Raw genomic sequence first — 24,071 nt, forward strand, 5'->3', positions numbered from 1 at the left:
CCCGGCGGTGGTGTGGCGCTTTTTTTGTTTGGGCTGATAGCTTTGAAGATATGTTCTGATGGTGGTGAGAGTGGAGCACGACTGTCTCCGTGGCGCAGTTGGCTAGCGCGATCGGCTGTTAACCGAAAGGTTGGAGGTTCGAGCCCACCCGGTGGTGGCGCGGTGCTTTTTTTTCTTTGGGCTGATACCTCTGAAGAAATGTTCTGACGGTTGTGAGAGTAGAGTAAGACTGTCTCCGTGGCGCAGTTGGCTAGCGCGATCGGCTGTTAACCGAAAGGTTGGAGGTTCGAGCCCACCCGGTGGTGGTGCGGTGCTTTTTTTTCTTTGGGCTGATAGCTTTGAAGATATGTTCTGATGGTGGTGAGAGTGGAGCAGGACTGTCTCCGTGGCGCAATTGGCTAGCGCGATCGGCTGATAACCAAAAGGTCGGAGGTTCGAGCCCACCCAGTGGTGGTGCGGCGCTTTTTTTCTTCGGGCTGATAGCTTCGATGATATGTTCTTATGGTGGTGAGAGTGGAGCAGGTCTGTCTCCGTGGCGCAATTGGCTAGCGCGATCGGCTGTTAACCGAAAAGTTGGAGGTTCGAGCCTACCCGGTGGTTGTGCGGCGCTTTTTTTTCTGTGGGCTGAAAGCTTTGAAGATATGTTCTGATGGTGGTGAGAGTGGAGCAGGGCTGTCTCCGTGGCGCAATTGGCTAGCGTGATCGGCTGTTAACCGGAAAGTTGAAGGTTCGAGCCCACCCGGTGGTGGTGCGGCGCTTTTTTTTCTTTGGGCTGATAGCTTTGAAGATATGTTCTGATGGTGGTGAGAGTGGAGCGGGACTGTCTCCGTGGCGCAATTGGCTAGCGCGATCGGCGGTTAACCAAAAGGTCGGAGGTTCGAGCCCACCAAGTGGTCGTGCGGCGCTTTTTTTTCGTTGGGCTGATAGCTTTGAAGATATGTTCTTATAGGGTGAGAGTGGTTGGAGGTTCCAGGTCTCCGTGGCGCAATTGGCTAGCGCGATCGGCTGTTAACCGAAAAGTCGGAGGTTCGAGCCTACCCGGTGGTTGTGCGGCGCTTTTTTTTTCTGTGGGCTGATAGCTTTGAAGATATGTTCTGACGGTGCTGAGAGTGGAGCAGGACATGTCTCCGTGGCGCAATTGGCTAGCGTGATCGGCTGTTAACCGAAAAGTTGGAGGTTCGAGCCCACCCGGTGGTGGTGCGGTGCTTTTTTTTCTTTGGGCTGATAGCTTTGAAGATATGTTCTGATGGGGGTGAGAGTGGAGCACGACTGTTTCCGTGGCGCAGTTGGCTAGCGCGATCGGCTGTTAACCGAGAGGTTGGAGGTTCGAGCCCACCCGATGGTGGCGCGGTGCTTTTTTTTCTTTGGGCTGATAGCTTTGATGATATGATCTGATGGTGGTGAGAGATAAGCAAGACTGTCTCCGTGGCGCAATGGGCTAGCGCGATCGGCTGTTGACCGAAAGGTTGGAGTTTCGAACCCTCCCGGGAGTGGTGTGTTGCTTTTTTCTTTGCGCTGATAGCTTTGAAGATATGTTCTTATGGTGGTGAGAGTGGAGCAGGACTGTCTCCGTGGCGCAATTGGCTAGCGCGATCGGCTGTTAACCGAAAAGTTGGAGGTTCGAGCCTAACCGGTGGTTGTGCGGCGCTTTTTTTCTGTGGGCTGATAGATTTGAAGATATGTTCTGATGGTCGTGAGAGTGGAGCAAGACTGTCTCCGTGGCGCAATTGGCTAGCGTGATCGGCTGTTAACCAGAAAGTTGGAGGTTCGAGCCCACCCGGTGGTGGTGCCGCGCTTTTTTTTTCTTTGGGCTGATAGCTTTGAAGATATGTTCTGATGGTGGTGAGAGTGGAGCAGGATTGTCTCCGTGGCGCAATTGGCTAACGCGATCGGCTGTTAACCGAAAGGTAGGAGTTTCGAGCCCACGCGGTGGTGGTGCAGCGCTTTTTTTCTTTGCGCTGATAGCTTTGAAGTTATGTTCTTATGGTGGTGAGAGTGGAGCAAGACTGTCTCCGTGGCGCAATGGGCTAGCGCGATCGGCTATAAACCGAAAGGTTGGAGGTTTGAGCCCTCCCGGAAGTGTTGTGTTGCTTTTTTCTTTGCGGTAATAGCTTTGAAGATATGTTCTGATGGTGGTGAGAGTGGAGCAGGACTGTCTTCGTGGCGTGATTGGCTAGCGCGATCGGCTGTTAACCGAAAGGTTGGAGGTTCGAGCCCAACCGGTGGTGGTGCGGCGCTTTTTTTTCTTTGGGGTGATAGCTCTGAAGAAATGTTCTGACGGTGGTGAGAGTGGAGCACGTAAGGTTGGAGGTTCGAGCCCACCCGGTGGTGGTGCAGCGCTTTTTTTTCTTTGGGCTGATAGCTCTGAAGAAATGTTCTGACGGTGGTGAGAGTGGAGCAGGACAGTCTGCGTGGCGCAATTGGCTAGCGCGATCGGCTGTTAACCGAAACGTTGGAGGTTCGAGCCCTCCCGGTGGTGGGGCGGCGCTTTTTTTTCTGTGGGCTGATAGCTTTGAAGTTATGTTCTGATGGTGGTGAGAGTGGAGCAGGACTGTCTCCGTGGCGCAATTGGCTAGCGCGATCGGCTGATAACCAAAAGGTCGGAGGTTCGAGCCCACCCAGTGGTGGTGCAGCGCTTTTTTTTCTTCGGGCTGATAGCTTCGATGATATGTTCTTATGGTGGTGAAAGTGGAGCAGGTCTGTCTCCGTGGCGCAATTGGCTAGCGCGATCGGCTGTTAACCGAAAAGTTGGAGGTTCGAGCCTACCCGGTGGTTGTGCGGCGCTTTTTTTTCTGTGGGCTGAAAGCTTTGAAGATATGTTCTGATGGTGGTGAGAGTGGAGCAGGGCTGTCTCCGTGGCGCAATTGGCTAGCGTGATCGGCTGTTAACCGGAAAGTTGAAGGTTCGAGCCCACCCGGTGGTGGTGCGGCGCTTTTTTTTCTTTGGGCTGATAGCTTTGAAGATATGTTCTGATGGTGGTGAGAGTGGAGCGGGACTGTCTCCGTGGCGCAATTGGCTAGCGCGATCGGCGGTTAACCAAAAGGTCGGAGGTTCGAGCCCACCAAGTGGTCGTGCGGCGCTTTTTTTTTCGTTGGGCTGATAGCTTTGAAGATATGTTCTTATAGGGTGAGAGTGGTTGGAGGTTCCAGGTCTCCGTGGCGCAATTGGCTAGCGCGATCGGCTGTTAACCGAAAAGTCGGAGGTTCGAGCCTACCCGGTGGTTGTGCGGCGCTTTTTTTTCTGTGGGCTGATAGCTTTGAAGATATGTTCTGACGGTGCTGAGAGTGGAGCAGGACATGTCTCCGTGGCGCAATTGGCTAGCGTGATCGGCTGTTAACCGAAAAGTTGGAGGTTCGAGCCCACCCGGTGGTGGTGCGGTGCTTTTTTTTCTTTGGGCTGATAGCTTTGAAGATATGTTCTGATGGTGGTGAGAGTGGAGCACGACTGTTTCCGTGGCGCAGTTGGCTAGCGCGATCGGCTGTTAACCGAGAGGTTGGAGGTTCGAGCCCACCCGATGGTGGCGCGGTGCTTTTTTTTTCTTTGGGCTGATAGCTTTGATGATATGATCTGATGGTAGTGAGAGATAAGCAAGACTGTCTCCGTGGCGCAATGGGCTAGCGCGATCGGCTGTTGACCGAAAGGTTGGAGTTTCGAGCCCTCCCGGGAGTGGTGTGTTGCTTTTTTCTTTGCGCTGATAGCTTTGAAGATATGTTCTTATGGTGGTGAGAGTGGAGCAGGACTGTCTCCGTGGCGCAATTGGCTAGCGCGATCGGCTGTTAACCGAAAAGTTGGAGGTTCGAGCCTAACCGGTGGTTGTGCGGCGCTTTTTTTCTGTGGGCTGATAGATTTGAAGATATGTTCTGATGGTCGTGAGAGTGGAGCAAGACTGTCTCCGTGGCGCAATTGGCTAGCGTGATCGGCTGTTAACCAGAAAGTTGGAGGTTCGAGCCCACCCGGTGGTGGTGCCGCGCTTTTTTTTTCTTTGGGCTGATAGCTTTGAAGATATGTTCTGATGATGGTGAGAGTGGAGCAGGATTGTCTCCGTGGCGCAATTGGCTAACGCGATCGGCTGTTAACCGAAAGGTAGGAGTTTCGAGCCCACGCGGTGGTGGTGCAGCGCTTTTTTTCTTTGCGCTGATAGCTTTGAAGTTATGTTCTTATGGTGGTGAGAGTGGAGCAAGACTGTCTCCGTGGCGCAATGGGCTAGCGCGATCGGCTATAAACCGAAAGGTTGGAGGTTTGAGCCCTCCCGGGAGTGGTGTGTTGCTTTTTTCTTTGCGGTAATAGCTTTGAAGATATGTTCTGATGGTGGTGAGAGTGGAGCAGGACTGTCTTCGTGGCGCGATTGGCTAGCGCGATCGGCTGTTAACCGAAAGGTTGGAGGTTCGAGCCCAACCGGTGGTGGTGCGGCGCTTTTTTTTCTTTGGGGTGATAGCTCTGAAGAAATGTTTTGACGGTGGTGAGAGTGGAGCACGTAAGGTTGGAGGTTCGAGCCCACCCGGTGGTGGTGCAGCGCTTTTTTTTCTTTGGGCTGATAGCTCTGAAGAAATGTTCTGACGGTGGTGAGAGTGGAGCAGGACAGTCTGCGTGGCGCAATTGGCTAGCGCGATCGGCTGTTAACCGAAACGTTGGAGGTTCGAGCTCTCCCGGTGGTGGTGCGGCGCTTTTTTTTCTGTGGGCTGATAGCTTTGAAGTTATGTTCTGATGGTTGTGAGAGTAGAGTAAGACTGTCTCCGTGGCGCAATTGGCTAGCGTGATCGGCTGTTAACCGGAAAGTTGGAGGTTCAAGCCCTCCCGGGAGTGGTGTGTTGCTTTTTTCTTTGCGCTGATAGCTTTGAAGTTATGTTCTGATGGTGGTGAGAGTGGAGCAGGACTGTCTCCGTGGCGCAATTGGCTAGCGTGATCGGCTGTTGACCGAAAGGTTGGAGTTTCGAACCCTCCCGGGAGTGGTGTGTTGCTTTTTTCTTTGCGCTGATAGCTTTGAAGATATGTTCTGATGGTGGTGAGAGTGGAGCAAGACTGTCTCCGTGGCGCAATGGGCTAGCGCGATCGGCTGTTAACCGAAAGGTTGGAGGTTCGAGGCCACCTGGTGGTGGTGCGGTGCTTTTTTTTCTTTGGGCTGATAGCTTTGATGATATGATCTGATGGTGGTGAGAGATGAGCAAGACTGTCTCCGTGGCGCAATGGGCTAGCGCGATCGGCTGTTGACCGAATGGTTGGAGTTTCGAGCCCTCCCGGGAGTTGTGTGTTTCTTTTTTCTTCGGGCTGATAGCTTTGAAGTTATGTTCTGATGGTGGTGAGAGTGGAGCAAGACTGTCTCCGTGGCGCAATGGGCTAGCGCTATCGGCTGTTAACCGAAAGGTTGGAGGTTCGAGCCCACCTGGTGGTGGTGCAGCGCTTTTTTTTCTATGCGCTGATAGCTTTGAAGATATGTTCTGATGATGGTGAGAGTGGAGCAAGACTGCCTCCGTGTCGCATTGGGCTAGCCCGATCGGCTGTTAACCGAAAGGTTGGAGTCTCGAGCCCTCCCAGGAGTGGTGTGTTGCTTTTTTCTTTGCGGTAATAGCTTTGAAGATAAGTTCTGATGGTGGTGAGATTGGAGCAGGACAGTCTTCGTGGCGCAATTGGCTAGCGCGATCGGCTGTTAACCGAAAGGTTGGAGGTTCGAGCCCAACCGGTGGTGGTGCGGCGCTTTTTTTTCTTTGGAGTGATAGCTCTGAAGAAATGTTCTGACGATGGTGAGAGTTGAGCACGACTGTCTCCGTGGGGCAATTGGCTAGCGCGATCGGCTGTTAACTGAAAGGTTGAAGGTTCGAGCCCACCCGGTGGTGGTGCAGCGCTTTTTTTTCTTTGGGCTGATACCTCTGAAGAAATGTTCTGACGGTGGTGAGAGTGGAGCAGGACTGTCTCCGTGGCGCAATTGGCTAGCGTGATCGGCTGTTAACCGGAAAGTTGGAGGTTCTTGCCCACCCGGTGGTGGTGCGGCGCTTTTTTTTCTTTGGGCTGATAGCTTTGAAGATATGTTCTGATGGTGGTGAGAGTGGAGCAGGACTGTCTCCGTGGCGCAATTGGCTAGCGCGATCGGCTGATAACCAAAAGGTCGGAGGTTCGAGCCCACACAGTGGTGGTGCGGCGCTTTTTTTTCTTCGGGCTGATAGCTTCGATGATATGTTCTTATGGTGGTGAGAGTGGAGCAGGTCTGTCTCCGTGGCGCAATTGGCTAGCGCGATCGGCTTTTAACCGAAAAGTTGGAGGTTCGAGCCTACCCGGTGGTTGTGCGGCGCTTTTTTTTCTGTGGGCTGAAAGCTTTGAAGATATGTTCTGATGGTGGTGAGAGTGGAGCAGGGCTGTCTCCGTGGCGCAATTGGCTAGCGTGATCGGCTGTTAACCGGAAAGTTGAAGGTTCGAGCCCACCCGGTGGTGGTGCGGCGCTTTTTTTTCTTAGGGCTGATAGCTTTGAAGATATGTTCTGATGGTGGTGAGAGTGGAGCGGGACTGTCTCCGTGGCGCAATTGGCTAGCGCGATCGGCGGTTAACCAAAAGGTCGGAGGTTCGAGCCCACCAAGTGGTCGTGCGGCGCTTTTTTTTCGTTGGGCTGATAGCTTTGAAGATATGTTCTTATAGGGTGAGAGTGGTTGGAGGTTCCAGGTCTCCGTGGCGCAATTGGCTAGCGCGATCGGCTGTTAACCGAAAAGTCGGAGGTTCGAGCCTACCCGGTGGTTGTGCGGCGCTTTTTTTTTCTGTGGGCTGATAGCTTTGAAGATATGTTCTGACGGTGCTGAGAGTGAAGCAGGACATGTCTCCGTGGCGCAATTGGCTAGCGTGATCGGCTGTTAACCGAAAAGTTGGAGGTTCGAGCCCACCCGGTGGTGGTGCGGTGCTTTTTTTTCTTTGGGCTGATAGCTTTGAAGATATGTTCTGATGGTGGTGAGAGTGGAGCAGGACTGTCTCCATGGCGCAATTGGCTAGCGCGATCGGCTGTTAACCAAAAGGTCGGAGGTTCGAGCCCACCCGGTGGTGGCATGGCGCTTTTTTTTCTTTGGGCTGATAGCTTTGAAGATATGTTCTGATGGTGGTAAGAGTGAAGCAGGACTGTCTCCGTGGCGCAATTGGCTAGCGCGATCGGCTGTTAACCGAAAAGTTGGAGGTTCGAGCCTACCCGGTGGTTGTGCGGCGCTTTTTTTTCTGTGGGCTGATAGATTTGAAGATATGTTCTGATGGTGGTGAGAGTGGAGCAGGATTGTCTCCGTGGCGCAATAGGCTAGCGCGATCGGCTGTAAACCGAAAGGTTGGAGTTTTGAGCCTTCCCGGGAGTGGTGTGTTACTTTTTTTTTGCGGTAATAGCTTTGAAGATATGTTCTGATGGTGGTGAGAGTGGAGCAGGACTGTCTTCGTGGCGCAATTGGCTAGCGCGATCGGCTGTTAACCGAAAGGTTGGAGGTTCGAGCCCAACCGGTGGTGGTGCGGCGCTTTTTTTTCTTTGGGGTGATAGCTCCGAAGAAATGTTCTGACGGTGGTGAGAGTGGAGCACGACTGTCTCCGTGGGGCAATTGGCTAGCGCGATCGGCCGTTAACCGAAAGGTTGGAGGTTCGTGCTCACCCGGATGTGGTGCGGCGCTCTTTTTTCTTTGGGGTGATAGCTCTGAAGAAATGGTCTGGCAGTGGTGAGAGTGGAGCAGGACGGTCCCCGTGGTGCAATTTGCTAGCGCGATCGGCTGTTAACCGAAAAGTTGGAGGTTCGAGCCCACCCGGTGGTGGTGCGGCGCTTTTTTTTCTTTGGGCTGATAGCTTTGAAGATATGTTCTAATTTTGGTGAGAGTTGAGCAGGAATTTCTCCGTGGTGCAATTGGGCAGCGCGATCGGCTGTTAACCGAAAAGTTTGAGGTTCGAGCCCTCCCGGGAGTGGTGTTTTGCTTTTTTCTTTGCGCTGATAGCTTTGAAGATATGTTCTGATGGTGGTGAGAGTGAAGCACGACTGTCTCCATGGCGCATTTGGCTAGCGCGATCGGCTGTTAACCGAAAGGTTGGAGGTTCGAGCCCACCCGGTGGTGGTGCGGTGCTTTTTTTTCTTTGGGCTGATAGCTTTGAAGTTATGTCTTGATGGTGGTGAGAAGGGAGCAAGACTGACTCCGTGGCGCAATGGGCTAGCGCGATCGGCTGTTGACCGAAAGGTTGGAGTTTCGAGCCCTCCCGGGAGTGGTGTGTTGCTTTTTTCTTTGCGCTGATAGCTTTGAAGTTATGTTCTGATGGTGGTGAGAGTGGAGCAAGACTGTCTCCGTGGCGCAATGGGCTAGCGCGATCGGCTGTTAACCGAAAGGTTGGAGGTTTGAGCCCACCCGGATGTGGTGCGGCGCTTTTTTTTTCTTTGCGCTGATAGCTTTGAAGATATGTTCTGATGATGGTGAGATTGGAGCAAGACTGCCTCCGTGGCGCAATGGGCTAGCGCGATCGGCTGTTAACCTAAAGGTTGGAGTCTCGAGCCCTCCCAGGAGTGGTGTGTTGCTTTTTTCTTTGCGGTAATAGCTTTGAAGATAAGTTCTGATGGTGGTGAGATTGGAGCAGGACAGTCTTCGTGGCGCAATTGGCTAGCGCGATCGGCTGTTAACCGAAAAGTTGGAGGTTCGAGCCTACCCGGTGGTTGTGCGGCGCTTTTTTTTCTGTGGGCTGATAGATTTGAAGATATGTTCTGATGGTCGTGAGAGTGGAGCAAGACTGTCTCCGTGGCGCAATTGGCTAGCGTGATCGGCTGTTAACCAGAAAGTTGGAGGTTCGAGACCACCCGGTGGTGGTGCCGCGCTTTTTTTTCTTTGGGCTGATAGCTTTGAAGATATGTTCTGATGGTGGTGAGAGTGGAGCAGGATTGTCTCCGTGGCGCAATTGGCTAACGCGATCGGCTGTTAACCGAAAGGTAGGAGTTTCGAGCCCACGCGGTGGTGGTGCAGCGCTTTTTTTTTCTTTGGGCTGATACCTCTGAAGAAATGTTCTGACGGTGGTGAGAGTGGAGCAGGACTGTCTCCGTGGCGCAATTGGCTAGCGCGATCGGCTGTTAACCGAAAAGTCGGAGGTTCGAGCCTACCCGGTGGTTGTGCGGCGCTTTTTTTTTCTGTGGGCTGATAGCTTTGAAGATATGTTCTGACGGTGGTGAAAGTGGAGCAGGACTGTCTCCGTGGCGCAATTGGCTAGCGTGATCGGCTGTTAACCGAAAAGTTGGAGGTTCGAGCCCACCCGGTGGTGGTGCGGTGCTTTTTTTTCTTTGGGCTGATAGCTTTGAAGATATGTTCTGATGGTGGTGAGAGTGGAGCACGACTGTTTCCGTGGCACAGTTGGCTAGCGCGATCGGCTGTTAACCGAGAGGTTGGAGGTTCGAGCCCACACGGTGGTGGCGCGGTGCTTTTTTTTCTTTGGGCTGATAGCTTTGATGATATGATCTGATGGTGGTGAGAGATGAGCAAGACTGTCTCCGTGGCGCAATGGGCTAGCGCGATCGGCTGTTGACCGAAAGGTTGGAGTTTCGAGCCCTCCCGGGAGTGGTGTGTTGCTTTTTTCTTTGGGCTGATAGCTTTGAAGATATGTTCTTATGGTGGTGAAAGTGGAGCAGGACTGTCTCCGTGGCGCAATTGGCTAGCGTGATCGGCTGTTAACCGAAAAGTTGGAGGTTCGAGCCCACCCGGTGGTGGTGCGGTGCTTTTTTTTCTTTGGGCTGATAGCTTTGAAGATATGTTCTGATGGTGGTGAGAGTGGAGCAGGATTGTCTCCGTGGCGCAATTGGCTAACGCGATCGGCTGTTAACCGAAAGGTAGGAGTTTCGAGCCCACGCGGTGGTGGTGCAGCGCTTTTTTTCTTTGCGCTGATAGCTTTGAAGTTATGTTCTTATGGTGGTGAGAGTGGAGCAAGACTGTCTCCGTGGCGCAATGGGCTAGCGCGATCGGCTATAAACCGAAAGGTTGGAGGTTTGAGCCCTCCCGGGAGTGGTGTGTTGCTTTTTTCTTTGCGGTAATAGCTTTGAAGATATGTTCTGATGGTGGTGAGAGTGGAGCAGGACTGTCTTCGTGGCGCGATTGGCTAGCGCGATCGGCTGTTAACCGAAAGGTTGGAGGTTCGAGCCCACCCGGCGGTGGTGCGGCGCTTTTTTTTTTGTTTGGGCTGATAGCTTTGAAGATATGTTCTGATGGTGGTGAGAGTGTAGCACGACTGTCTCCGTGGCGCAGTTGGCTAGCGCGATCGGCTGTTAACCGAAAGGTTGGAGGTTCGAGCCCACCCGGTGGTGGTGCGGCGCTTTTTTTTCTTTGGGCTGATAGCTTTGAAGATATGTTCTGATGGTGGTGAGAGTGGAGCAGGACTGTCTCCGTGGCGCAATTGGCTAGCGCGATCGGCTGATAACCGAAAGGTCGGAGGTTCGAGCCCACCCAGTGGTGGTGCGGCGCTTTTTTTTCTTCGGGCTGATAGCTTCGATGATATGTTCTTATGGTGGTGAGAGTGGAGCAGGTCTGTCTCCGTGGCGCAATTGGCTAGCGCGATCGGCTGTTAACCGAAAAGTTGGAGGTTCGAGCCTACCCGGTGGTTGTGCGGCGCTTTTTTTTTCTGTGGGCTGAAAGCTTTGAAGATATGTTCTGATGGTGGTGAGAGTGGAGCAGGGCTGTCTCCGTGGCGCAATTGGCTAGCGCGATCGGCGGTTAACCAAAAGGTCGGAGGTTCGAGCCCACCAAGTGGTCGTGCGGCGCTTTTTTTTTTGTTGGGCTGATAGCTTTGAAGATATGTTCTTATAGGGTGAGAGTGGTTGGAGGTTCCAGGTCTCCGTGGCGCAATTGGCTAGCGCGATCGGCTGTTAACCGAAAAGTCAGAGGTTCGAGCCTACCCGGTGGTTGTGCGGCGCTTTTTTTTTCTGTGGGCTGATAGCTTTGAAGATATGTTCTGATGGTGGTGAGAGTGGAACAGGACTGTCTCCATGGCGCAATTGGCTAGCGCGATCGGCTGTTAACCAAAAGGTCAGAGGTTCGAGCCCACCCGGTGGTGGTATGGCGCTTTTTTGTCTTTGGGCTGATAGCTTTGAAGATATGTTCTGATGGTGGTAAGAGTGAAGCAGGACTGTCTCCGTGGCGCAATTGGCTAGCGCGATCGGCTGTTAACCGAAAGGTTGGAGTTTCGAGCCCACCCGGCGGTGGTGCGGCGCTTTTTTTTTGTTTGGGCTGATAGCTTTGAAGATATGTTCTGATGGTGGTGAGAGTGTAGCACGACTGTCTTCGTGGCGCAATTGGCTAGCGCGATCGGCTGTTAACCGAAAAGTTGGAGGTTCGAGCCTACCCGGTGGTTGTGCGGCGCTTTTTTTTCTGTGGGCTCATAGATTTGAAGATATGTTCTGATGGTGGTGAGAGTGGAGCAGGATTGTCTCCGTGGCGCAATTGGCTAGCGCGATCGGCTGTTAACCGAAAGGTAGGAGTTTCGAGCCCACGCGGTGGCGGTGCAGCGCTTTTTTTCTTTGCGCTGATAGCTTTGAAGATATGTTCTTATGGTGGTGAGAGTGGAGCAAGACTGTCTCCGTGGCGCAATAGGCTAGCGCGATCGGCTGTAAACCGAAAGGTTGGAGTTTTGAGCCCTCCCGGGAGTGGTGTGTTGCTTTTTTCTTTGCGGTAATAGCTTTGAAGATATGTTCTGATGGTGGTGAGAGTGGAGCAGGACTGTCTTCGTGGCGCAATTGGCTAGCGCGATCGGCTGTTAACCGAAATGTTGGAGGTTCGAGCCCAACCGGTGGTGGTGCGGCGCTTTTTTTTTCTTTGGGGTGATAGCTCTGAAGAAATGTTCTGACGGTGGTGAGAGTGGAGCACGACTGTCTCCGTGGGGCAATTGGCTAGCGCGATCGGCCGTTAACCGAAAGGTTGGAGGTTCGAGCTCACCCGGATGTGGTGCGGCGCTCTTTTTTCTTTGGGGTGATAGCTCTGAAGAAATGGTCTGGCAGTGGTGAGAGTGGAGCAGGACGGTCCCCGTGGCGCAATTGGCTAGCGCGATCAGCTGTTAACCGAAAAGTTGGAGGTTCGAGCCCACCCGGTGGTGGTGCGGCGCTTTTTTTTCTTTGGGCTGATAGCTTTGAAGATATGTTCTAATTTTGGTGAGAGTTGAGCAGGAATTTCTCCGTGGTGCAATTGGCCAGCGCGAACGGCTGTTAACCGAAAAGTTTGAGGTTCGAGCCCTCCCGGGAGTGGTGTTTTGCTTTTTTCTTTGCGCTGATAGCTTTGAAGATATGTTCTGATGGTGGTGAGAGTGAAGCACGACTGTCTCCATGGCGCATTTGGCTAGCGCGATCGGCTGTTAACCGAAAGGTTGGAGTTTCGAGCCCACCCGGCGGTGGTGCGGCGCTTTTTTTGTTTGGGCTGATAGCTTTGAAGATATGTTCTGATGGTGGTGAGAGTGGAGCACGACTGTCTCCGTGGCGCAGTTGGCTAGCGCGATCGGCTGTTAACCGAAAGGTTGGAGGTTCGAGCCCACCCGGTGGTGGCGCGGTGCTTTTTTTTCTTTGGGCTGATAGCTTTGATGATATGATCTGATGGTGGTGAGAGATGAGCAAGACTGTCTCCGTGGCGCAATGGGCTAGCGCGATCGGCTGTTGACCGAAAGGTTGGAGTTTCGAGCCCTCCCGGGAGTGGTGTGTTGCTTTTTTCTTTGGGCTGATAGCTTTGAAGATATGTTCTTATGGTGGTGAAAGTGGAGCAGGACTGTCTCCGTGGCGCAATTGGCTAGCGTGATCGGCTGTTAACCGAAAAGTTGGAGGTTCGAGCCCACCCGGTGGTGGTGCGGTGCTTTTTTTTCTTTGGGCTGATAGCTTTGAAGATATGTTCTGATGGTGGTGAGAGTGGAGCAGGATTGTCTCCGTGGCGCAATTGGCTAACGCGATCGGCTGTTAACCGAAAGGTAGGAGTTTCGAGCCCACGCGGTGGTGGTGCAGCGCTTTTTTTCTTTGCGCTGATAGCTTTGAAGTTATGTTCTTATGGTGGTGAGAGTGGAGCAAGACTGTCTCCGTGGCGCAATGGGCTAGCGCGATCGGCTATAAACCGAAAGGTTGGAGGTTTGAGCCCTCCCGGGAGTGGTGTGTTGCTTTTTTCTTTGCGGTAATAGCTTTGAAGATATGTTCTGATGGTGGTGAGAGTGGAGCAGGACTGTCTTCGTGGCGCGATTGGCTAGCGCGATCGGCTGTTAACCGAAAGGTTGGAGGTTCGAGCCCAACCGGTGGTGGTGCGGCGCTTTTTTTTCTTTGGGGTGATAGCTCTGAAGAAATGTTCTGACGGTGGTGAGAGTGGAGCACATAAGGTTGGAGGTTCGAGCCCACCCGGTGGTGGTGCGGCGCTTTTTTTCTTTGGAGTGATAGCTCTGAAGAAATGTTCTGACGATGGTGAGAGTGGAGCACGACTGTCTCCGTGGGGCAATTGGCTAGCGCGATCGGCTGTTAACTGAAAGGTTGAAGGTTCAAGCCCACCCGGTGGTGGTGCAGCGCTTTTTTTTCTTTGGGCTGATACCTCTGAAGAAATGTTCTGACGGTGGTGAGAGTGGAGCAGGACTGTCTCCGTGGCGCAATTGGCTAGCGTGATCGGCTGTTAACCGGAAAGTTGGAGGTTCTTGCCCACCCGGTGGTGGTGCGGCGCTTTTTTTTCTTTGGGCTGATAGCTTTGAAGATATGTTCTGATGGTGGTGAGAGTGGAGCAGGACTGTCTCCGTGGCGCAATTGGCTAGCGCGATCGGCTGATAACCGAAAGGTCGGAGGTTCGAGCCCACCCAGTGGTGGTGCGGCGCTTTTTTTTCTTCGGGCTGATAGCTTCGATGATATGTTCTTATGGTGGTGAGAGTGGAGCAGGTCTGTCTCCGTGGCGCAATTGGCTAGCGCGATCGGCTGTTAACCGAAAAGTTGGAGGTTCGAGCCTACCCGGTGGTTGTGCGGCGCTTTTTTTTTCTGTGGGCTGAAAGCTTTGAAGATATGTTCTGATGGTGGTGAGAGTGGAGCAGGGCTGTCTCCGTGGCGCAATTGGCTAGCGTGATCGGCTGTTAACCGGAAAGTTGACGGTTCGAGCCCACCCGGTGGTGGTGCGGCGCTTTTTTTTCTTTGGGCTGATAGCTTTGAAGATATGTTCTGATGGTGGTGAGAGTGGAGCGGGACTGTCTCCGTGGCGCAATTGGCTAGCGCGATCGGAGGTTAACCAAAAGGTCGGAGGTTCGAGCCCACCAAGTGGTCGTGCGGCGCTTTTTTTTCGTTGGGCTGATAGCTTTGAAGATATGTTCTTATAGGGTGAGAGTGGTTGGAGGTTCCAGGTCTCCGTGGCGCAATTGGCTAGCGCGATCGGCTGTTAACCGAAAAGTCGGAGGTTCGAGCCTACCCGGTGGTTGTGCGGCGCTTTTTTTTTCTGTGGGCTGATAGCTTTGAAGATATGTTCTGATGGTGGTGAGAGTGGAGCAGGACTGTCTCCATGGCGCAATTGGCTAGCGCGATCGGCTGTTAACCAAAAGGTCAGAGGTTCGAGCCCACCCGGTGGTGGTATGGCGCTTTTTTGTCTTTGGGCTGATAGCTTTGAAGATATGTTCTGATGGTGGTAAGAGTGAAGCAGGACTGTCTCCGTGGCGCAATTGGCTAGCGCGATCGGCTGTTAACCGAAAGGTTGGAGTTTCGAGCCCACCCGGCGGTGGTGCGGCGCTTTTTTTTTGTTTGGGCTGATAGCTTTGAAGATATGTTCTGATGGTGGTGAGAGTGTAGCACGACTGTCTCCGTGGCGCAGTTGGCTAGCGCGATCGGCTGTTAACCGAAAGGTTGGAGGTTCGAGCCCACCCGGTGGTGGTGCGGTGCTTTTTTTTCTTTGGGCTGATAGCTTTGATGATATGATCTGATGGTGGTGAGAGATGAGCAAGACTGTCTCCGTGGCCCAATGGGCTAGCGCGATCGGCTGTTGACCGAAAGGTTGGAGTTTCGAGCCCTCCCGGGAGTTGTGTGTTGCTTTTTTCTTCGGGCTGATAGCTTTGAAGATATGTTCTTATGGTGGTGAGAGTGGAGCAGGACTGTCTTCGTGGCGCAATTGGCTAGCGCGATCGGCTGTTAACCGAAAAGTTGGAGGTTCGAGCCTACCCGGTGGTTGTGCGGTGCTTTTTTTTCTGTGGGCTCATAGATTTGAAGATATGTTCTGATGGTGGTGAGAGTGGAGCAGGATTGTCTCCGTGGCGCAATTGGCTAGCGCGATCGGCTGTTAACCGAAAGGTAGGAGTTTCGAGCCCACGCGGTGGCGGTGCAGCGCTTTTTTTCTTTGCGCTGATAGCTTTGAAGATATGTTCTTATGGTGGTGAGAGTGGAGCAAGACTGTCTCCGTGGCGCAATAGGCTAGCGCGATCGGCTGTAAACCGAAAGGTTGGAGATTTGAGCCCTCCCGGGAGTGGTGTGTTGCTTTTTTCTTTGCGGTAATAGCTTTGAAGATATGTTCTGATGGTGGTGAGAGTGGAGCAGGACTGTCTTCGTGGCGCAATTGGCTAGCGCGATCGGCTGTTAACCGAAATGTTGGAGGTTCGAGCCCAACCGGTGGTGGTGCGGCGCTTTTTTTTCTTTGGGGTGATAGCTCTGAAGAAATGTTCTGACGGTGGTGAGAGTGGAGCACGACTGTCTCCGTGGGGCAATTGGCTAGCGCGATCGGCCGTTAACCGAAAGGTTGGAGGTTCGAGCTCACCCGGATGTGGTGCGGCGCTCTTTTTTCTTTGGGGTGATAGCTCTGAAGAAATGGTCTGGCAGTGGTGAGAGTGGAGCAGGACGGTCCCCGTGGCGCAATTGGCTAGCGCGATCAGCTGTTAACCGAAAAGTTGGAGGTTCGAGCCCACCCGGTGGTGGTGCGGCGCTTTTTTTTCTTTGGGCTGATAGCTTTGAAGATATGTTCTAATTTTGGTGAGAGTTGAGCAGGAATTTCTCCGTGGTGCAATTGGCCAGCGCGAACGGCTGTTAACCGAAAAGTTTGAGGTTCGAGCCCTCCCGGGAGTGGTGTTTTGCTTTTTTCTTTGCGCTGATAGCTTTGAAGATATGTTCTGATGGTGGTGAGAGTGAAGCACGACTGTCTCCATGGCGCATTTGGGTAGCGCGATCGGCTGTTAACCGAAAGGTTGGAGTTTCGAGCCCACCCGGCGGTGGTGCGGCGCTTTTTTTGTTTGGGCTGATAGCTTTGAAGATATGTTCTGATGGTGGTGAGAGTGGAGCACGACTGTCTCCGTGGCGCAGTTGGCTAGCGCGATCGGCTGTTAACCGAAAGGTTGGAGGTTCGAGCCCACCCGGTGGTGGCGCGGTGCTTTTTTTTCTTTGGGCTGATAGCTTTGATGATATGATCTGATGGTGGTGAGAGATGAGCAAGACTGTCTCCGTGGCGCAATGGGCTAGCGCGATCGGCTGTTGACCGAAAGGTTGGAGTTTCGAGCCCTCCCGGGAGTGGTGTGTTGCTTTTTTCTTTGGGCTGATAGCTTTGAAGAAATGTTCTGACGGTGGTGAGAGTGGAGCAGGACTGTCTCCGTGGCGCAATTGGCTAGCGTGATCGGCTGTTAACCTAAAGGTTGGAGTCTCGAGCCCTCCCAGGAGTGGTGTGTTGCTTTTTTCTTTGCGGTAATAGCTTTGAAGATAAGTTCTGATGGTGGTGAGATATCAGCAGGACAGTCTTCGTGGCGCAATTGGCTAGCGCGATCGGCTGTTAACCGAAAGGTTTGAGGTTCGAGCCCAACCGGTGGTGGTGCGGCGCTTTTTTTTTCTTTGGGGTGATAGCTCTGAAGAAATGTTCTGACGATGGTGAGAGTGGAGCACGACTGTCTCCGTGGGGCAATTGGCTAGCGCGATCGGCTGTTAACCGTAAGGTTGGAGGTTCGAGCCCACCCGGTGGTGGTGCAGTGCTTTTTTTTCTTTGGGCTTATAGCTCTGAAGAAATTTTCTCACGGTGGTGAGAGTGGAGCAGGACAGTCTACGTGGCGCAATTGGCTAGCGCGATCGGCTGTTAACCGAAAAATTGGAGGTTCGAGCTCTCCCGGTGGTGGTGCGGCGCTTTTTTTTCTGTGGGCTGATAGCTTTGAAGATATGTTCTGATGGTTGTGAGAGTATAGTAAGACTGTCTCCGTGGCGCAATTGGCTAGCGTGATCGGCTGTTAACCGGAAAGTTGGAGGTTCAAGCCCTCCCGGGAGTGGTGTGTTGCTTTTTTCTTTGCGCTGATAGCATTGAAGTTATGTTCTGATGGTGGTGAGAGTGTAGCAAGACTGTCTCCGTGGCGCAATGGACTAGCGCGATTGGCTGTTAACCGAAAGGTTGGAGGTTCGAGCCCACCTGGTGGTGGTGCAGCGCTTTTTTTTTGTTTGCGCTGATAGCTTTGAAGATATGTTCTGATAATGGTGAGGGTGGAGCAAGGCTGCCTCCGTGGCGTAATGGGCTAGCGCGATCGGCTGTTAACCGTAATGTTGGAGGTTCGAGCCCACCCGGTGGTTGTGCAGCGCTTTTTTTTCTTTGGGCTGATAGCTCTGAAGAAATGTTCTGACGGTAGTGAGAGTAGAGCAGGACAGTCTGCGTGGCGCAATTGGCTAGCACGATCGGCTGTTAACCGAAAAGTTGGAGGTTCAAGCTCTCCCGGTGGTGGTGCGGCGCTTTTTTTTCTGTGGGCTGATAGCTTTGAAGTTATGTTCTGACGGTTGTGAGAGTAGAGTAAGACTGTCTCCGTGGCGCAATTGGCTAGCGTGATCGGCTGTTAACCGGAAAGTTGGAGGTTCAAGCCCTCCGGGAGTGGTGTTTTGCTTTTTTCTTTGCGGTAATAGCTTTGAAGATAAGTTCTGATGGTGGTGAAAGTGTAGCAGGACTGTCTTCGTGGCGCAATTGACTAGCGCGATCGGCTGTTAACCGAAAGGTCAGAGGTTCGAGCCCAACCGGTGGTGGTGCGGCGCTTTTTTTTCTTTGGGGTGATAGCTCTGAAGAAATGTTCTGACGATGGTGAGAGTGGAGCGCGACTGTCTCCGTGGGGCAATTGGCTAGCGCGATCGGCTGTTAACTGAAAGGTTGAAGGTTCGAGCCCACCCGGTGGTGGTGCAGCGCTTTTTTTTTTCTTTGGGCTGATAGCTCTGAAGAAATGTTCTGACGGTGCTGAGAGTGGAGCAGGACATGTCTCCGTGGCGCAATTGGCTAGCGTGATCGGCTGTTAACCGAAAAGTTGGAGGTTCGAGCCCACCCGGTGGTGGTGCGGTGCTTTTTTTTTCTTTGGGCTGATAGCTTTGAAGATATGTTCTGATGGTGGTGAGAGTGGAGCAGGACTGTCTCCATGGCGCAATTGGCTAGCGCGATCGGCTGTTAACCAAAAGGTCGGAGGTTCGAGCCCACCCGGTGGTGGTATGGCGCTTTTTTGTCTTTGGGCTGATAGCTTTGAAGATATGTTCTGATGGTGGTAAGAGTGAAGCAGGACTGTCTCCGTGGCGCAATTGGCTAGCGCGATCGGCTGTTAACCGAAAGGTTGGAGTTTCGAGCCCACCCGGCGGTGGTGCGGCGCTTTTTTTTTGTTTGGGCTGATAGCTTTGAAGATATGTTCTGATGGTGGTGAGAGTGTAGCACGACTGTCTCCGTGGCGCAGTTGGCTAGCGCGATCGGCTGTTAACCGAAAGGTTGGAGGTTCGAGCCCACCCGGTGGTGGTGCGGTGCTTTTTTTTCTTTGGGCTGATAGCTTTGATGATATGATCTGATGGTGGTGAGAGATGAGCAAGACTGTCTCCGTGGCGCAATGGGCTAGCGCGATCGGCTGTTAACCGAAAGGTTGGAGTTTCGAGCCCACCCGGCGGTGGTGCGGCGCTTTTTTTTTGTTTGGGCTGATAGCTTTGAAGATATGTTCTGATGGTGGTGAGAGTGTAGCACGACTGTCTCCGTGGCGCAGTTGGCTAGCGCGATCGGCTGTTAACCGAAAGGTTGGAGGTTCGAGCCCACCCGGTGGTGGTGCGGTGCTTTTTTTTCTTTGGGCTGATAGCTTTGATGATATGATCTGATGGTGGTGAGAGATGAGCAAGACTGTCTCCGTGGCCCAATGGGCTAGCGCGATCGGCTGTTGACCGAAAGGTTGGAGTTTCGAGCCCTCCCGGGAGTTGTGTGTTGCTTTTTTCTTCGGGCTGATAGCTTTGAAGATATGTTCTTATGGTGGTGAGAGTGGAGCAGGACTGTCTTCGTGGCGCAATTGGCTAGCGCGATCGGCTGTTAACCGAAAAGTTGGAGGTTCGAGCCTACCCGGTGGTTGTGCGGCGCTTTTTTTTCTGTGGGCTCATAGATTTGAAGATATGTTCTGATGGTGGTGAGAGTGGAGCAGGATTGTCTCCGTGGCGCAATTGGCTAGCGCGATCGGCTGTTAACCGAAAGGTAGGAGTTTCGAGCCCACGCGGTGGCGGTGCAGCGCTTTTTTTCTTTGCGCTGATAGCTTTGAAGATATGTTCTTATGGTGGTGAGAGTGGAGCAAGACTGTCTCCGTGGCGCAATAGGCTAGCGCGATCGGCTGTAAACCGAAAGGTTGGAGTTTTGAGCCCTCCCGGGAGTGGTGTGTTGCTTTTTTCTTTGCGGTAATAGCTTTGAAGATATGTTCTGATGGTGGTGAGAGTGGAGCAGGACTGTCTTCGTGGCGCAATTGGCTAGCGCGATCGGCTGTTAACCGAAATGTTGGAGGTTCGAGCCCAACCGGTGGTGGTGCGGCGCTTTTTTTTCTTTGGGGTGATAGCTCTGAAGAAATGTTCTGACGGTGGTGAGAGTGGAGCACGACTGTCTCCGTGGGGCAATTGGCTAGCGCGATCGGCCGTTAACCGAAAGGTTGGAGGTTCGAGCTCACCCGGATGTGGTGCGGCGCTCTTTTTTCTTTGGGGTGATAGCTCTGAAGAAATGGTCTGGCAGTGGTGAGAGTGGAGCAGGACGGTCCCCGTGGCGCAATTGGCTAGCGCGATCAGCTGTTAACCGAAAAGTTGGAGGTTCGAGCCCACCCGGTGGTGGTGCGGCGCTTTTTTTTCTTTGGGCTGATAGCTTTGAAGATATGTTCTAATTTTGGTGAGAGTTGAGCAGGAATTTCTCCGTGGTGCAATTGGCCAGCGCGAACGGCTGTTAACCGAAAAGTTTGAGGTTCGAGCCCTCCCGGGAGTGGTGTTTTGCTTTTTTCTTTGCGCTGATAGCTTTGAAGATATGTTCTGATGGTGGTGAGAGTGAAGCACGACTGTCTCCATGGCGCATTTGGCTAGCGCGATCGGCTGTTAACCGAAAGGTTGGAGGTTCGAGCCCACCCGGTGGTGGCGCGGTGCTTTTTTTTCTTTGGGCTGATAGCTTTGATGATATGATCTGATGGTGGTGAGAGATGAGCAAGACTGTCTCCGTGGCGCAATGGGCTAGCGCGATCGGCTGTTGACCGAAAGGTTGGAGTTTCGAGCCCTCCCGGGAGTGGTGTGTTGCTTTTTTCTTTGGGCTGATAGCTTTGAAGAAATGTTCTGACGGTGGTGAGAGTGGAGCAGGACTGTCTCCGTGGCGCAATTGGCTAGCGTGATCGGCTGTTAACCTAAAGGTTGGAGTCTCGAGCCCTCCCAGGAGTGGTGTGTTGCTTTTTTCTTTGCGGTAATAGCTTTGAAGATAAGTTCTGATGGTGGTGAGATATCAGCAGGACAGTCTTCGTGGCGCAATTGGCTAGCGCGATCGGCTGTTAACCGAAAGGTTTGAGGTTCGAGCCCAACCGGTGGTGGTGCGGCGCTTTTTTTTTCTTTGGGGTGATAGCTCTGAAGAAATGTTCTGACGGTGGTGAGAGTGGAGCAGGACAGTCTACGTGGCGCAATTGGCTAGCGCGATCGGCTGTTAACCGAAAAGTTGGAGGTTCGAGCTCTCCCGGTGGTGGTGCGGCGCTTTTTTTTCTGTGGGCTGATAGCTTTGAAGATATGTTCTGATGGTTGTGAGAGTATAGTAAGACTGTCTCCGTGGCGCAATTGGCTAGCGTGATCGGCTGTTAACCGGAAAGTTGGAGGTTCAAGCCCTCCCGGGAGTGGTGTGTTGCTTTTTTCTTTGCGCTGATAGCATTGAAGTTATGTTCTGATGGTGGTGAGAGTGTAGCAAGACTGTCTCCGTGGCGCAATGGACTAGCGCGATTGGCTGTTAACCGAAAGGTTGGAGGTTCGAGCCCACCTGGTGGTGGTGCAGCGCTTTTTTTTTGTTTGCGCTGATAGCTTTGAAGATATGTTCTGATAATGGTGAGGGTGGAGCAAGGCTGCCTCCGTGGCGTAATGGGCTAGCGCGATCGGCTGTTAACCGTAATGTTGGAGGTTCGAGCCCACCCGGTGGTTGTGCAGCGCTTTTTTTTCTTTGGGCTGATAGCTCTGAAGAAATGTTCTGACGGTAGTGAGAGTGGAGCAGGACAGTCTGCGTGGCGCAATTGGCTAGCACGATCGGCTGTTAACCGAAAAGTTGGAGGTTCAAGCTCTCCCGGTGGTGGTGCGGCGCTTTTTTTTCTGTGGGCTGATAGCTTTGAAGTTATGTTCTGACGGTTGTGAGAGTAGAGTAAGACTGTCTCCGTGGCGCAATTGCCTAGCGTGATCGGCTGTTAACCGGAAAGTTGGAGGTTCAAGCCCTCCGGGAGTGGTGTTTTGCTTTTTTCTTTGCGGTAATAGCTTTGAAGACAAGTTCTGATGGTGGTGAAAGCGTAGCAGGACTGTCTTCGTGGCGCAATTGACTAGCGCGATCGGCTGTTAACCGAAAGGTCAGAGGTTCGAGCCCAACCGGTGGTGGTGCGGCGCTTTTTTTTCTTTGGGGTGATAGCTCTGAAGAAATGTTCTGACGATGGTGAGAGTGGAGCGCGACTGTCTCCGTGGGGCAATTGGCTAGCGCGATCGGCTGTTAACTGAAAGGTTGAAGGTTCGAGCCCACCCGGTGGTGGTGCAGCGCTTTTTTTTTTCTTTGGGCTGATAGCTCTGAAGAAATGTTCTGACGGTGCTGAGAGTGGAGCAGGACATGTCTCCGTGGCGCAATTGGCTAGCGTGATCGGCTGTTAACCGAAAAGTTGGAGGTTCGAGCCCACCCGGTGGTGGTGCGGTGCTTTTTTTTCTTTGGGCTGATAGCTTTGAAGATATGTTCTGATGGTGGTGAGAGTGGAGCAGGACTGTCTCCATGGCGCAATTGGCTAGCGCGATCGGCTGTTAACCAAAAGGTCGGAGGTTCGAGCCCACCCGGTGGTGGTATGGCGCTTTTTTGTCTTTGGGCTGATAGCTTTGAAGATATGTTCTGATGGTGGTAAGAGTGAAGCAGGACTGTCTCCGTGGCGCAATTGGCTAGCGCGATCAGCTGTTAACCGAAAGGTTGGAGTTTCGAGCCCACCCGGCGGTGGTGCGGCGCTTTTTTTTTGTTTGGGCTGATAGCTTTGAAGATATGTTCTGATGGTGGTGAGAGTGTAGCACGACTGTCTCCGTGGCGCAGTTGGCTAGCGCGATCGGCTGTTAACCGAAAGGTTGGAGGTTCGAGCCCACCCGGTGGTGGTGCGGTGCTTTTTTTTCTTTGGGCTGATAGCTTTGATGATATGATCTGATGGTGGTGAGAGATGAGCAAGACTGTCTCCGTGGCGCAATGGGCTAGCGCGATCGGCTTGTACCGAAAGGTTGGAGTTTCGAGCCCTCCCGGGTGTTGTGTGTTGCTTTTTTCTTCGGGCTGATAGCTTTGAAGATATGTTCTTATGGTGGTGAGAGTGGAGCAGGACTGTCTTCGTGGCGCAATTGGCTAGCGCGATCGGCTGTTAACCGAAAAGTTGGAGGTTCGAGCCTACCCGGTGGTTGTGCGGCGCTTTTTTTTCTGTGGGCTGATAGATTTGAAGATATGTTCTGATGGTGGTGAGAGTGGAGCAGGATTGTCTCCGTGGCGCAATTGGCTAGCGCGATCGGCTGTTAACCGAAAGGTAGGAGTTTCGAGCCCACGCGGTGGCGGTGCAGCGCTTTTTTTCTTTGCGCTGGTAGCTTTGAAGATATGTTCTTATGGTGGTGAGAGTGGAGCAAGACTGTCTCCGTGGCGCAATAGGCTAGCGCGATCGGCTGTAAACCGAAAGGTTGGAGTTTTGAGCCCTCCCGGGAGTGGTGTGTTGCTTTTTTCTTTGCGGTAATAGCTTTGAAGATATGTTCTGATGGTGGTGAGAGTGGAGCAGGACTGTCTTCGTGGCGCAATTGGCTAGCGCGATCGGCTGTTAACCGAAAGGTTGGAGGTTCGAGCCCAACCGGTGGTGGTGCGGCGCTTTTTTTTCTTTGGGGTGATAGCTCTGAAGAAATGTTCTGACGGTGGTGAGAGTGGAGCACGACTGTCTCCGTGGGGCAATTGGCTAGCGCGATCGGCCGTTAACCGAAAGATTGGAGGTTCGAGCTCACCCGGATGTGGTGCGGCGCTCTTTTTTCTTTGGGGTGATAGCTCTGAAGAAATGGTCTGGCAGTGGTGAGAGTGGAGCAGGACGGTCCCCGTGGCGCAATTGGCTAGCGCGATCAGCTGTTAACCGAAAAGTTGGAGGTTCGAGCCCAACCGGTGGTGGTGCGGCGCTTTTTTTTTCTTTGGGGTGATAGCTCTGAAGAAATGTTCTGACGATGGTGAGAGTGGAGCACGACTGTCTCCTTGGGGCAATTGGCTAGCGCGATCGGCTGTTAACCGTAAGGTTGGAGGTTCGAGCCCACCCTGTGGTGGTGCAGTGCTTTTTTTTCTTTGGGCTTATAGCTCTGAAGAAATTTTCTCACGGTGGTGAGAGTGGAGCAGGACAGTCTACGTGGCGCAATTGGCTAGCGCGATCGGCTGTTAAGCGAAAAGTTGGAGAATCGAGCTCTCCCGGTGGTGGTGCGGCGCTTTTTTTTCTGTGGGCTGATAGCTTTGAAGATATGTTCTGATGGTTGTGAGAGTATAGTAAGACTGTCTCCGTGGCGCAATTGGCTAGCGTGATCGGCTGTTAACCGGAAAGTTGGAGGTTCAAGCCCTCCCGGGAGTGGTGTGTTGCTTTTTTCTTTGCGCTGATAGCATTGAAGTTATGTTCTGATGGTGGTGAGAGTGGAGCAAGACTGTCTCCGTGGCGCAATGGACTAGCGCGATTGGCTG

Source organism: Rhipicephalus microplus, unplaced genomic scaffold (genome assembly GCF_043290135.1).
Source record: "Rhipicephalus microplus isolate Deutch F79 unplaced genomic scaffold, USDA_Rmic scaffold_14, whole genome shotgun sequence".
In the NCBI taxonomy this organism is placed as follows: domain Eukaryota; kingdom Metazoa; phylum Arthropoda; class Arachnida; order Ixodida; family Ixodidae; genus Rhipicephalus; species Rhipicephalus microplus.